The 13,950-nt window shown below is 44.1% G+C and overlaps 1 protein-coding gene across 8 annotated transcripts in view; it reads right to left on the bottom strand.

Moving 5' to 3' along the window:
- The window catches only part of FOCAD (focadhesin), a 221,207-nt gene extending 207,705 nt beyond the window's left edge, over positions 1-13,502 (bottom strand). The window contains exons 1-2 of one of the 8 annotated variants that reach the window (XM_030567745.1): positions 13,352-13,489; positions 6,513-6,686 (exon numbers count right to left, since the gene is read on the bottom strand). The gene's annotated coding sequence lies outside the window, so the exon portion shown is untranslated. Of the gene's footprint in view, positions 1-6,512; positions 6,687-13,351 lie in introns of all 8 variants that reach the window. The other 7 variants (XM_030567748.1, XM_030567746.1, XM_030567747.1 and 4 more) reach the window with 7 other exon arrangements.
- Between the last annotated feature and the right edge of the window lie 448 nt (positions 13,503-13,950).

Below are 13,950 nucleotides of genomic sequence, written 5' to 3'. Positions count from 1 at the left end.
AATGAACTGGAATGATAAAACCCCACCCACACCAGTACAGTCATTAAAACTTATTAGCATCTTTCATGAGGAAAGCTGCCAAAAACAGTTGAGTTCTTGTCACAGGAGACTTGTGAAGAGATCATTGCTGTTATCTTTGAAAAAGAATGACCTGAGGACAAAGCCACTATTACATAAGGCAGCATAAGCTTTTTTTAAATCTGTGCCATATGTTAACAATCATTCTGTGAAAAACTGGCTGTTGTCCCAACCTGCCTCATTTTCAAACACAAAAATATAACTTGTAGCAAAGTCACATCTGCCAATAGACTGAAAATGTAACTGCTCCCTTTTTAAATATATATAGTTGACCTCTTGAGGATTTATATAAAATCATAGGACTGGAAGGGACCTCGAGAGGTCAACTATATATATATAAAATCATAGGACTGGAAGGGACCTCAAGAGGTCAACTAGTCCAGTTTCTTGCACTCATGGCAGGACTAAATATTATCTAAACCAAGGGTGGGCAAACTACAGCCCGTGTGTCATTTTAAGCCGGTCCACGAGCCGCACCATGAGTCTTGGCACTATCCAGTGCTCCAGCCAGGGCGCTGGGTTGGGGGCTGCACCATGCTGCTCGTCCCAACTCCGGCCGGGACGCAGGGTTGGGACCGCACCACACCTGAGCATCTCCTAAGCTCCCGCAGCAGTGCTTTGAAGATTCTAGTGTATATGTAGCTTCTGTCTTCTCTTTCCCAGACTAAACAAAACACATTTTTTCAATCTTCCCTCATAGTTCATGTTTTCTAGACCAGTGCTTCTCGAAGTCGAGCCACCGCTTGTTCAGGGAAAGCCCCTGGCAGTCCAGGCCGGTTTGTTTTCCTGCCGCGTCCGCAGGTTCAGCCAATCGCAGCTCCCACTCGCCGTGGTTCGCCGCTCCAAGCCAATGGGGGCTGCGGGAAGGGAGGGCAGCGTTATCCCTCAGCCCGAGCCACTTCCCACCGCCTCCATTTCTGCAGTACTTCTTCCTAGGCAGTCATTTCTCATTTTGTATGTATGCAACTGATTATTCCTTCCTACATGGAGTACTTTGCATTTGTCCTTATTGAATTTCATCCTATTTACTTCAGACCATTTCTCCAGTTTGTCCAGATCATTTTGAACTTTAATCCTATCCTCCAAAGCACTTGTAAGCCTCCCAGCCTGGTATCGTCCGCAAACTTTATAAATGTATTTTTTATGCCATTATCTAAATCACTGATGAAGATACTGAACAGAACCGGACCCAGAACTGATTCCTGCAGAACCCCACCTTATGCCCTTCCAGCATGACTGTGAAGCACTGGTAACTACTCTCTGGGAATGGTTTTCCAACCAGTTTTGCACCCACCATCTAGGTTGCATTTCGCGAGTTTGTTTTATGAGAAGATCATGCGAGACACTATCAAAAGCTTTACTACAGTCAAGATGTAGTGCCTCAGCAGTACAACATAAGGTCAAACGTTTCTTTAAATAAGAAGTTTGGCTGCAGGATCATCAATCCATGCACTGCTGATTTCCAAAATGGACAGCTCAGAATGAACCAAATTGCTCAGATGCAACCATAGTTACTTACAGCTATTTCAACATTTGCTTTCTGAGTCCTCCAACTTTAGGCTATTTATTCACAGCGTCTTTTACATTTAAAAAGAAAAAAACAATTCAAATAACTTCTCCGCTTAGACTTATATATAGATTTTGTTTTTAAAATATATTAAAAAAATAAGAAATTGTTTATGATATCTTAAAAAATAATTTTGATTTGTTTTTTGAATGGACCAAGTCTCCCTTCCAGGTTGAACTCCCGAACACAATAGCAACATTGTGCCAATGTGCAAGAACTTGAACTTAAAAATTATTAGAATCTGACTTGCCTTGGCTCACCATTCAAATTGAAGTGCAAACGGTATAAATATCAAGCAATAAGTTTGGATCCAGTTTAGTAATATGTCCTTTGTAACAAAGGAACAAATTAAAAAAAAAAAAATCTAGTGTGGATTGAAATTTTAAAAAATAGTTCTACATGTGCAAAAGCACTCATACAAAAAAATATATGCTCAGGCTTCAGATCTGTCCTTCACTACACATGGATGGCCCATTCCTGCCTCTACTGAAATCTATGAGAATTTCTCTACTGATCTTGACTGGAACAGGCTCTAATGGTGTGCCTCCAGGGCCTGATTCTGTTACATCTTTTGGTGCAACTCACAATAGAAGGAGAATCAATCACAGAATCACCAATCACAGGATAATTGTTACAACCTCAATTAACCCAAACCCCCGTTAGCTAAATCAGGGTCATGTCCCCCAGTACTGCTGAGTTACATTTCTACAAACTTACTCATAAGAGTGATTCCATTTACTTCAATGGGACTATTGTGAGAGTAAGGACTATTCATGTCAGTGTTTCCAGTATTAAATCCCTACTGTATAAAAATACATTTTATTTTATTGCACAAAGCAGATATTCATTCATACAGGAGATCAACAGAGGAAATAGATACGGTCTCTATCTTGCAGAGAGATTCATTTCTGACTACAACTTGCCAAGGGGCCACTTTTTATTATTCATGTTAAAAAGAAGTAACAATACAAGATCATTAAAAGTGCAGAATCTTCTATACACAAATAGAATCAGATGTCCCAGCTTGTAGATAAACCAGAAGTCTATTATTTGATGTAAGCAATCATTGCCTTATCTACAATAGCTCTCCAATGTAGTATGTCTTCTGCTGTAGTTAAGTATTTTATGACTCCATCAGTGACATTCAATGTACAACACGTGAACTAGCCAAGTATTTATACATTTTAGGTCAAATTGCTCATCCATCATCTTCAACGAGAGTCATGAGAACAAAGGAAGCAATATTTCCCCCTTATGCACTCTGCATTAACTTTTACAGCAGTAAAGGTGAACTTTAAGCATGCACTTAAGTGCTTTTCAGAATCAAGGACTTAGACCTGAATGTAAGCTCATTAGGACCGAGATTCCTTATTCAAGTGTGTCTGTAAACAGTGCTTTGCACATTCTGGGCACTATCAGAACACAAATAATGATGCAAGGGGAAAATTGAACATCACACTAGAATGAAGAAGAATGCAACGTTCTTTCCAGTTATGGACAGATACATCTATTAATTCAGTTTTGAACTTTGTTCTAGCAAGCCCCTAGATCAGTGGTGGGCAACCTGCGGGCCATCAGGATAATCCCCTGGTGGGCAGTGAGACAGTTTGTTTACATTGACACGGCCGCCCGCAGCTCCCAGTGGCCGCGGTTTGCCATTACCAGCCAATGGGAGCTGCGGATTACCTTGACAGGCCGCAGTTTGCCCTCCGCTGCACTAGATCAAAGAAACTTTGCTGCAACTGCACCCAGATTACAGTATAATAATATCTTACATTTCAATTATATATTGTGTTGCACAAATTCAGCAATCAATTCCCTACAACTGAAAGGCAGCCTCCCCTGCAAAGTGCATCAGAACAAAGACTATTAATCCCCAAAACACTAAGTTGACTAGAGCATTTATTTACATTTACAGGCCTAACATGCAATAAAAACTGGTTTAAAAACTTATTATAAACAGCATTACTGAAGTTCTATTAAACTTTTACTTTCATGGGGAGGGTGAGTGGAAGAGGTTTCAGACAATATTCACTGAAGTTACGGCTCATTAAAACACGAGCGTTAGCACAGCCTTATGCAGGCAAACCTCCAATCCTGCAGCCAACACATTCACATCCTGACTTTAAATATGTTAATTTATTCCATTTCTGGGCTTCCCATGTATAGGTATTGCCACATACGGTGGAAACACTGTGACATTCATTTGATGGACCTCTCTGGGACCTATGCTTACAAGGAGTGTGAAGGCAAAATCTAGGAACAGAAGCATAGCTTCTACCAGTTTAACTGCTAAAGGCAGGTGACCTTATACTGCAGAAAATCTCTGCCACAATTTATAAAAAACAGACCACAGCAAGTGGAGCCAGCAAATTCTCTCTCAATTGACCTCAGTCATCCCCTCACGCAATGCCTGGGCATGGCATGTATATAATACCCACCCATAGATCTGTGTATAGATCACTAACGTTATTATGCGCTTTTTGCTTAAAAATAAGTAATTTACTGATACTGTAGTTATTCAGCCTAAACCACTGACCTTAAGGGGCCAATGAGCATGAAAATACATACAGTGTCCTAGTAAGCCCCTTCCCTTAATGTGCAAAAAAAGAGAAAAAGAAACTGTGCTACCATTCACAAGGTTGAGTTCAAGTATTTTTCTCTTAGTTCATTTTCTTATCCAACTGCATTGACTTCATAAAAATTGTAGCTGCTGAGTCAAAACTGAGCCAATCAGAAAGAAGTCAAAACAAGTGTTTGTTTTTACTTCAGTTTACAAAACAACCTTAGTTTAATACTTAATTCAAAGTCATTTGTTGACAATTTTAAAAAACACAGCTATTAAAAAACATTGTACTGTACGAAACACTGCCTTACTCTATGATGCCAAAGTCAATGTTGTCCCTTATACCAAATAGAAACCCCAAGATACTTCGTGGTTAAGCACCAACTATGTGTATCAGAAGTTATTTTCCATACTCACCTGCTAGCCAAGAGGCCATATTGCAGCCACGGGATGATGACAACTCTTAAGCTACAGAATAGCTGCACTGCCGCTGCATGGCCTAGGGCAGGGGTAGGCAACCTATGGCACGCGTGCCGAAGGCGGCATGCGAGCTGATTTTCAGTGGCACTCACACTGCCTGGGTCCTGGCCACTGGTCCAAGGGGCTCTGCTTTTAATTTAATTTTAAATGAAGCTTCTTAAACATTTTAAAAACCTTATTTACTTTACATACAACAATAGTTTCGTTATATATTATAGACTCACAGAAAGAGACCTTCTAAAAACATTAACATTTATTACTGGCACGTAAAACCTTAAATTAGAATGAACAAATGAAGACTTGGCACACCATTTCTGAAAGGTTGCCGACCCCTGGCCTAGGGAAAGGATTTCCTCCCACTCACACATCACTTTAGCACAGGGGTTCATCAGCCTTTTCATAGTGTGCACCTTATTTCACGGAAAGATTGACTCATAGACTAACTCCCCTCCCCTTTAGGAGCATACGGACCACTTCCTCCCCCTTTCCCGATAATGTAACATCCACATGGCAACTACAGTAATTGCTTATATGGACAAATAATACACTTCTACCCCAATATAACATAACCCAATATTACACGAATTCGGATATAACGCGGTAAAGCAGTGCTCTGGGAGAGGCAGGAATGCACACTTCTGTGGATCAAAGCAAGTTCGATATAACGTGGTTTCACCTATAACACGGTAAGATTTTTTGGCTCCCGAAGATAGTGTTATATCGGGAAAGAGGTGTATTAGAAATTATTTAATATACTTTAGCTGTCTTGTAATATGGAAACAAGGAACAGAGCTAGCACCATGTGAGCCGTCAAGTTTCTATGAACCAACAAGTACTTAGCAAACCACTATGAAATACTGCTCCAACACACATTCCAGGTTCTCAAACTGTGCACTGGGGCAGCATTTGGCCTCAAATGAGTAAGAAATAATCAAGTTGTTTCAATCTTTAAAATACCGTGAATGCTATGTAATTTACTATCCCACCACATCAGATGCTGAACTCTTGCATAGGTAATATTTTATAAAAAGCCGAAGTTAATAGAGCAGTAGTCCCTTAAAGCAAATCCACCTCAGCCCCAATACAATATCAGACTGAGCTGAAAGTTATTTCCCCCCCATGCTTTTCCTCCAGAAAATAGAAGCAAAAATGCCATCATATTTTCCACAGGAAAACAATTATTCCCCTTCCCAATACTATTATAATACTAGGTAATTTTGCATAATTGACATTCATTTACTAAATAAAAGCAGGGAAAGCAGTTCAGACCCAAAATTGTTTGTCTATGAGTCAACACACCCCCAAGCTTCCTACGTGTAGGTCAGCACCCTGCCTTGTTAGCAGTAAGTAATTAAATTTCAATTGCCCTGGCTGGGTTTTTGTTTGTCCTCAGCTACTGGACAATAAGATTTTTCCTAATATGACTGGTGAAGAGGTACTTTACATATATCAAGGAGCTAGAGAGCAGGAGTAAAAAAAACCCCACAAGAGCAAAGAATAAATAAAGAACACAAGCTATAGGAAAGACTCCTGTTTGTTTTTCCTAATGAAGCCAACTTGCATGAGAAGTATCCCAATACATAATACATCAACACATTGGTAAAACTGTGAGGGATGGCCAAGACTAGGTCAACTCTAACAGAAAGCACGATTCTGCCATCCGGACCTAGGGTTTGTATTGTGACGGTCTGCAGAAAAATAAATAAAAAACCCACCACAGTATGTAAGTTAAATAAGACTAAATGACATCACAGAAAACATTCTATTTGGATCATTCTGATAGTAGTTCCCATACCTCTCCTCATACTTCTTTCTACTTACTGGGAGCATTTGAATGAAATCAGAATCAAGGTCTTTGTTCAGTCCAGCATTTCTTAGCAACAAGAAGTCCAATTTGACTTCCAAAGTTGTTATAGGTCTAGTCTACAATAATTACAATGATTTGTTCCATTGAGTCAGTGGCAAAAACATCAACTTGAAAAGTAGTCAGTCAATCTAAAAATAAATGAGTTTAAAGTAGTTTTGGATACTAGACAGGCACCTGAGTTCTTCCAGCCTATTTGCGATCCTAGAAAAACATTTCAAAAATGGGAAAATGGGATGTAGTCTTACAGGAACGGAAGATACAATCACATCCCCATCCCACCCTCCCCAAAACACACATACACAAAATTGAAGAACCAGGGGAAATGACTGTATACACTATATACTATCAAATGCACAAAATAAACATAATAGAAAAATTAGATGAATGTATCTTTTCTAACCCTTTGCAGTTATACGTATAAAAAGAATAGGTTCACTTTTTCAAGAAAGTAAATTGACAACACCTCTTTAATTACCAATATAGGCAGAATAAAATCATTTTACACACTGTTAAAAAGTGAGTCATGCTTTGTTGAGCTAAAGCAGCATTCCATTAGCCATTAACAGTATAGAGGAGGGGTAGTCATTAAACAGACCATGGGTCAAATCCAGACTGCCAGATGCTTTTGAATGGACCATGAAATCTTTATTTATTTATTTTACTTATTATTATTATTATTGTTGCTGTTATTTCTGTATTATTTTCTCTGGAGTCTGGACCTTGACAAAAAATATTTGATTACCTCGGTATAGGGCCATACCTTACAGCTGAATAGGGTGACCAGATGTCCCAATTTTATAGGATGTTCCAATTTTGGGGTCTTTTTCTTATATAAGCAACTATTACCCCCCCCACACACACACACACACACACTCCCTGTCTCAATTTTTCATACTTGCTGTCTGGTCACCCTACAGCTGAACTAGAGTCAGTCACACTATCACATTCCAAAAATCCCAGCCTTAGACATGCTGGGGAAGCACTTGCCAGCTGGTGGGGGGGAGCACAAAGGTGGCTTTAGAGCATTCTTACTGATCCCCAATCCAAGGGGTAGCCAAGCGCTGTACAAAATTGTGCCCTTCTGTTTATGGCTTTAAAAAAAATTAGCAAGAGGGGATTCCCCCAACAATGCAAGAGTGTTCCAGCCGCATCCCTCTTCTGTATGAACACTCCCTATGCTAAAGGGCCTGTGGGTGTGAGGAGTATAGAGACACTATGCTAGTTCTATGCCAGTGCGGGAATTCTCCTTACACTACGAAAATCCTCAGGTAGGGCATGGCTACACTGGAGAGTTGCAGCGCTGGTGATGGGGTTACAGCGCTGCAACTCACTCTGTGTCCACACTTGCAAAGCACGGCCAGCGCTGCAACTCCCTGGCTGTACACCAGGTTTGCTTGGGGTATAGCGATTCCAGCGCCGGTGATGCAGCGCTGGTCATCAAGTGTAGCCACCAAAAGCGCTGTTATTGGCCTCCAGGGTATTAGGAAGTATCCCAGAATTCCTGTCCACAACAAACCGGAAGAATGGCTGAACTCCGATCTCCCTGTAGCTACTTAGGCCTTGGCTACACTCACACTTTACAGCGCTGCAAATGGGGTGTGAAAAAACACCCCACTGAGCGCTGCAAGATACAGCGCTGTAAAGCGTCAGTGTAATCAGGGCAGCAGCGCTGGGAGCGCGGCTACCAGAGCTGCACGCTACACCCGTAAGGGATGTGGTTTACATGCAGTGCTGGGAGAGCTCTCTCCCAGCACTGCCGCTCAGACTACACTCACACTTCAAAGTGCTGCCGCGGCAGCACTTTGAAATTCCAAATGTAGCCATACCCTTAGCTAAAAAACAAACACAACTGCTCTTTGCTCCAGCGATCGAGCAAGCGGAGGCAGGGGAATTGCTTTGGAATGTTCACAGCTGTTTGCTTGAGGAGAGAGGGGAGGGGTAGTGTTGAGCAGCTGCTTATATGGTCTAAAGACTATTTAGGAGTGCATAATTTGCATTTAGTGAATAAGAGACAGGTGGGGGAAAGGTCAAAACTTTTAAAATGATTGAAGGTAGGCACTGTGTATCTTCCAGTCCTTAGAACTTGCAAGGCAGGGAGCTGAGAACAGTGTCAGCTCCAAAAATCCACTCTCTCTGTCTCCCCCACGCTCCCTGTCACACTCCACCCCACCCCCCTCTTTTGAAAAGCACGTTGCAGCCACTTGAACGCTGGGATAGCTGCTCACAATGCACCACTCCCAACAGAGCTGCAAATGCTGCAAATGTGGCCACACTGTAGCGCTGGTAGCTCTCAGTGTGGCCACACTGCAGCGCTTTCCCTACACAGCTGTACAAACACAGCTGTAACTCCCAGCGCTGCACATCTCCAAGTGTAGCCATACCCGTAGTTGGTTTAAACTGGTTTATCAGCAGAGCAACACAAAGCAACCAAATCACAGTGGAGGATCCAGCTCCAAGTCTCAATCGTGGTTTATTGCACACACAGTGCTGAACATATTTTTTGTCCTGTCTACACTTCAGTTAAGCCACTTTCAACTCCAGCTGAATGGGACTCATAGCCATTTATCCACAGCAGGTTGATTTTTTTAAGCTGTGTCTACACTGCCAGTTTCAGCGTTAAACTTTTGTCTTTCAAAAACACCCCCCTGAGTGACAACAGTTTTAGCACTGAAAAGCGCCAGTATAGACAGTGCTTTATCACCAGGAGCGATACAGTTACCACCCCTCATTTGGGGTGGTGTTGTTTTTTAATCACCAGAAGAGCTCTCTCCTGGCAATATAGCGTGTCTACACTGCCCACATCACAGCGTGGCCGTGCTGTAATGTTTACAGTGTAGACAGACCCTTAGAATACAGAGGTTAGAAGTTTACATGCTCCTGCCACCCATTCCTCACTCCAGCCACAATTTGCACGTGTCAGAATTGCTATGGAAATGACTACACCACAAATACAAGAGTAGAATGGAGAATAAGTAACAGGAGCAAGTGAATTTTTCAAAAAACAAAGAGGTCCTATGTCCCCAGCAATATAAAGCTGAGAGGGGGGGAAAAGGCAGAAGACATTGTGAATGGTCCAATTTATTTCTAAATTTGTTGAATGCTTTTAATGGTTCACTGTGTTTCCCACAGCACCTATTAGACTGACAATAGTCCTGACTTTGACAGCCTGCCCTGAAAAGGGGGGTGGGAAGGAAGAAGGAGTACAGCATCAGAAAGTATCAGAGGGTAGCCGTGTTAGTCTGGATCTGTAAAAGCAGCAAAGAATCCTGTGGCACCTTATAGACTAACAGACGTTTTGGAGCATGAGCTTTCGTGGGTGAATACCCACTTCCTCAGATGCATGTAATGGAAATATCCAGAGGCAGGTATATATATATATATATATGTGTGCTAGCAAGCAAGCTAGAGATAACGAGGTCAGTTCAATCAGGGAGGATGAGGCCCTGTTCTAGCAGTTGAGGTGTGAAAACCAAGAGAGGAGAAACTGGTTCTGTAATTGGCAAGCCATTCACGGTCTTTGTTCAATCCTGAGCTGATGGTGTCAAATTTGCAGATGAACGGAAGCTCAGCAGTTTCTCTTTGAAGTCTGGTCCTGAAGTTTTTTTGCTGCAGGATGGCCACCTTAAGGTCTGCTATAGTGTGGCCAGGGAGGTTGAAGTGCTCTCCTACAGGTTTTTGTATATTGCCATTCCTAATGTCTGGTTTGTGTCCATTTATCCTTTTCCGTAGAGACTGTCCAGTTTGGCCGATGTACATAGCAGAGGGGCATTGCTGGCATATGATGGCGTATATTACATTGGTGGATGTGCAGGTGAATGAACCAGTGATGGTATGGCTGATCTGGTTAGGTCCCGTGATGGTGTCGCTGGTGTAGATATGTGGGCAGAGTTGGCATCGAGGTTTGTTGCATGGATTGGTTCCTGAGCTAGAGTTATTACGGTGTGGTGTGCAGTTACTGGTGAGAATATGTTTCAGGTTGGCAGGTTGTCTGTGGGCAAGGATTGGCCTGCCACCCAAGGCCTGTGAAAGTGTGGGATCATTGTCCAGGATGGGTTGTAGATCCTTGATGATGCGTTGGAGGGGTTTTAGCTGGGGGCTGTATGTGATGGCCAGTGGAGTCCTGTTGGTTTCTCTCTTGGGTTTGTTTTGCAGTAGGAGGCTTCTGAGTACACGTCTGGCTCTGTTGATCTGTTTCCTTATTTCCTCATGCGGGTATTGTAGTTTTGAGAATGCTTGGTGGAGATTTTGTAGGTGTTGGTCTCTGTCTGAGGGGTTAGAGCAGATGCGGTTGTACCTCAGTGCTTGGCTGTAGACAATGGATCGTGTGATGTGCCCGGGATGGAAGCTGGAGGCATGAAGGTAGGCATGAAGGTACACACAACTATTTCAAATTTGATGACAATATATATCTCCAGATCAGTGGCACTGCTATGGGCACCCGCATGGCCCCACAATATGCCAATATTTTCATGGCCGACCTGGAACAACGCTTCCTCAGCTCTCGTCCACTCACACCCCTTCTCTATCTACGCTACATTGATGACATCTTCATCATCTGGACCCATGGGAAGAAGACTCTGGAAAAATTCCACCATGATTTCAACAGCTTCCACCCCACCATCAACCTCAGCCTGGACCAATCTACACGGGAGGTCCTCTTTCTTGACACCACGGTGCAAATAAGTGATGGTCACATTAACACCACCCTATATCGAAAACCCACCGACCGCTATGCCTACCTTCATGCCTCCAGCTTCCATCCCGGGCACATCACACGATCCATTGTCTACAGCCAAGCACTGAGGTACAACCGCATCTGCTCTAACCCCTCAGACAGAGACCAACACCTACAAAATCTCCACCAAGCATTCTCAAAACTACAATACCCGCATGAGGAAATAAGGAAACAGATCAACAGAGCCAGACGTGTACCCAGAAGCCTCCTACTGCAAGACAAACCCAAGAGAGAAACCAACAGGACTCCACTGGCCATCACATACAGCCCCCAGCTAAAACCCCTCCAACGCATCATCAAGGATCTACAACCCATCCTGGACAATGATCCCACACTTTCACAGGCCTTGGGTGGCAGGCCAATCCTTGCCCACAGACAACCTGCCAACCTGAAACATATTCTCACCAGTAACTGCACACCACACCATAATAACTCTAGCTCAGGAACCAATCCATGCAACAAACCTCGATGCCAACTCTGCCCACATATCTACACCAGCGACACCATCACGGGACCTAACCAGATCAGCCATACCATCACTGGTTCATTCACCTGCACATCCACCAATGTAATATACGCCATCATATGCCAGCAATGCCCCTCTGCTATGTACATCGGCCAAACTGGACAGTCTCTACGGAAAAGGATAAATGGACACAAACCAGACATTAGGAATGGCAATATACAAAAACCTGTAGGAGAGCACTTCAACCTCCCTGGCCACACTATAGCAGACCTTAAGGTGGCCATCCTGCAGCAAAAAAACTTCAGGACCAGACTTCAAAGAGAAACTGCTGAGCTTCCGTTCATCTGCAAATTTGACACCATCAGCTCAGGATTGAACAAAGACTGTGAATGGCTTGCCAATTACAGAACCAGTTTCTCCTCTCTTGGTTTTCACACCTCAACTGCTAGAACAGGGCCTCATCCTCCCTGATTGAACTGACCTCGTTATCTCTAGCTTGCTTGCTAGCACACATATATATATATACCTGCCTCTGGATATTTCCATTACATGCATCTGAGGAAGTGGGTATTCACCCACGAAAGCTCATGCTCCAAAACGTCTGTTAGTCTATAAGGTGCCACAGGATTCTTTGCTGCAGCATCAGAAAGGGCTCGCAGAACAGGCAGGGTTGCCAACCTTCCAGATTTGGCCTGGAGTCTCCTGGAATTGGTATCCATCTCCTAGTGACTACTGGAAGCAATCCAGGACACTTTAATAGGTTATTTAAAGAAAATGACATTATGTTGTGTCGGGGAAAAAAATCTCCTAGAATAGCTTCAGTTGGGGCTGGGAACTCTAGAGTCACAGGAAGTAGTAAGACTTTCTACTTGCTAGGCTGAATGTGCATTACTCCTATTACAGACAGTTTGCAAAGGCAGGATTTGCAACCCAGGCCTGTGAGATGGGGTGCTCACTCTCAACTCCCACTGAAATCAATAGGACTTGAGGTCTCAAGGCAACTTTTCAGGCTAGGGCACTCACTTGGAGACAACACCCTTGCTTGTCTAAGGACGGCCACCTGAAGGAGGAAGATGACACGCAGCAAAATCTATCCTCCCACCGCATCCCGAGAGGCCTTTAGACCCGCATATACACATACGGGGGGGGGAGCTCTCCCCACCCCAACAGGAGAAAAACAGCCCTGCTGCAGTTGCGCCTCAACGTTTTGAAAGGCGCCCCCACAGCGAGCGGAGAGGGACTGTCTTTCTCCAACCCCTCACGGTCAAACCCGATAGGGAGCAGCTATCCCGACACCCAGCACTTCTGAACCCATTTCTACGGCTCCGGGGCTCTGTTTCCAGGGCAGACGTTCGCAAAGCCCAGGGGGACGCACCAGATCCTCCCCGCATCTCGCACAAAAGCGGGGCGATATGTCAGTTTCAGGCGCCCCGCCGCGCCGCCCACTGCAGCCTGGCACCCCCCAGTCTACGCGGCTGACGTGCCGGGCTTTGGGAACGCCGCAGCCGCTGGCGCTCCAACGGACGCCCCAAAGGGGAAGAGAGCAGGCAGCCCTTGCCCCCGCATTCTGGAAACCCCACTGCGCCGCTTACCTGACTTAGCCTCCCGCCCCGCAAGCTGCAGCTACGTTCCCCGACCACGTGCCACCGGAACGTAACGCAGCAACGTCAGTTCCCTCCCTCAGCTGCAAGGCAAAGGAGACGCTAGCGTGAAATTGTGCTCCAGTGTCGCGAGGCAGCCCGGACAGAGATCCCGACATGCGCACTTGCACCCATGAAGCCGCTGCCCTCACCCTCTGATCCACCCCAAAGAGACAAGGCACACGGCTGTGTGTGTCTGGGCTGCTGCTAAAAGCAAAACCAGGAGCTGGTCTAGCCCAGAGCACACGGCATGTCACGTGTTCCCCTTTGCCCCAGTGATGTACCTTGTGTTTTTAGTAGAGGTACAGGGATACTTTCTGTTGTTATGCTCTTGTTGCAAGCCCACTGATTTTGATGGATTTGACAGGTGTTACCAAGAATAGAATTTAGCCCAGCCCTAATCTAAAAATAAGTCTCTGCCTGGCCATTAAGTTTGGGTCCCGATCCAAAACGTGGGAGCATTTGGATTAACAGTTTTGCATTGGTCCATTATGGAGATATGAGCTGAACACAATGCGAGAGCTAGATGCAAACTTTCCCAAAGTCTGGAT

The sequence above is a fragment of the Gopherus evgoodei genome, chromosome 6 (genome assembly GCF_007399415.2).
Source record: "Gopherus evgoodei ecotype Sinaloan lineage chromosome 6, rGopEvg1_v1.p, whole genome shotgun sequence".
NCBI lineage: Eukaryota > Metazoa > Chordata > Testudines > Testudinidae > Gopherus > Gopherus evgoodei.
Note: the sequence above shows the minus strand (reverse complement) of the source record. Positions and strands in the feature narration are given on the sequence as shown.